Source organism: Ictidomys tridecemlineatus, chromosome 5 (genome assembly GCF_052094955.1).
Source record: "Ictidomys tridecemlineatus isolate mIctTri1 chromosome 5, mIctTri1.hap1, whole genome shotgun sequence".
NCBI lineage: Eukaryota > Metazoa > Chordata > Mammalia > Rodentia > Sciuridae > Ictidomys > Ictidomys tridecemlineatus.
Window position 1 is genome coordinate 6,132,346 of NC_135481.1, and position 1,505 is coordinate 6,133,850.

General features: G+C 45.0%; 1 pseudogene; it reads left to right on the forward strand.

The window, feature by feature from the left end:
- The first annotated feature begins 787 nt into the window (after nucleotides 1-787).
- On the forward strand, nucleotides 788-1,147 carry LOC144377512 (large ribosomal subunit protein eL38 pseudogene; annotated as a pseudogene).
- Nucleotides 1,148-1,505: the final 358 nt, after the last annotated feature.

A 1,505-nucleotide genomic window follows, 5' to 3' on the forward strand; every position in this document is an offset into this window, starting at 1 on the left:
CTGACCTGCCTCTCACTAGTGTCAGGATCCTCTCAAGCTGTGGCATTTGACTACCTGAGGAAGGAAAAGCTGGACACAGCTCCTAAACTAGTGGATGCCACAGAGGAGGCATTTGGTTTATATTAATCGGATCTGGCAGATCCACAGTGACTAGTTGTGTCTAAACATAAAGTGCCCTTTTACCTCCCACAGTGCCACCTCTATCTCTGAGCATTCCCTTCACACTGGTCCACCTGTGTTCGTGGTAATCCAGCTCACTCTGCCAGACGCAAGGCTGCCCAGCAGATCTGCAGATACCCAGCACACAACCACTGCTCTCCATCCCTGGACCAGAGGCAGGCATCACTAATCAATCCAGCAGCCTTTCCACCAAACCTGCACAGAGACTTAGGCTCCTTCTAGTCACAGCAGTCCAGCGGGCCACCCCCTGCCAGTCCATGTTGATTGTGGCCACCAGATCCTTTCCTCTCATTCCAAGAGCAAAGTGATGCCTATTGGATCCAGCAGGGGTCAGTGGACTACAGCCCCCCTGACCATGTCAAAGTCCAGGTCAGCTCTGCCTGTCCATGCAGACCTTGACCATGCACCTCTCACTCACGCTGCACATGCAAGGCTGAGTCATGGGGCAGAGGCTATGGCCAGCCTGAAGCATCTGTGAAGTGACCCGTCACAGAAAAGATTTTCTTTCCGATCCCAGTCAAAAGCAAAGCATGCTCAAATTTGTTTTTCATTTCAGAATAATAAAACTGCCATTACACTTATAGAGTACTTGTTCTTTTCCCTTCAGTTCACAGTATTAGCTGTGAGGGTCTGTGGCTGTCCTCGGGGAGAAGTGCCCATGTGTGCCATCTGCCCACGTCATCACCATGCCACGGAAAATTGAGGAAATCAAAGATTTTCTGCTCACAGCCATTTGAAAGGATGCCAAATCTGTCAAGAACAATAAAAACAAGGATAACATGAAGTTTAAAGTTCGATGTAGCAGATACCTTTATACCTTGCTCATCAACAAGGAGAAAGCAGAGAAGCTGAAGTGGTCCCTGCTCCCAGGCTGGGCCATGAAGGAACTGAAATGAAGCAGAGCAGCCAATGTGAGCTACATTAAAATGTTTAAACATCAAAATTAATTAATTAATTAATTAAATTTATAGAGTACTGTGTGAAAGCACACCCAGACCACAGTTCTGTTTTTCACTTTCAGTGCAGTATTCAATAAATGATATGAGCTATTCAACACTTTATTATAAAATAGGCTTTGTGGGGTTTTTGCCCTATGGTAGGAAAGTTTAACGGTTCTGAGGATGTCTAAGGTAGGCTAGGCGGAGCTATGACGTCCAGAAGTGAGTGTACCAAATGCATTTTAATGCATCAGCTTCTGATGGGTTTATCAGGACATAACTTCATTATAAATCAAGGAACATCTGTATATGAACCGATTTATGAAAAAGAAATGTAGGCAGCCAGAGAGTTGGAATCTGAACTAAAAAAAAAAATTAAGAGAATGA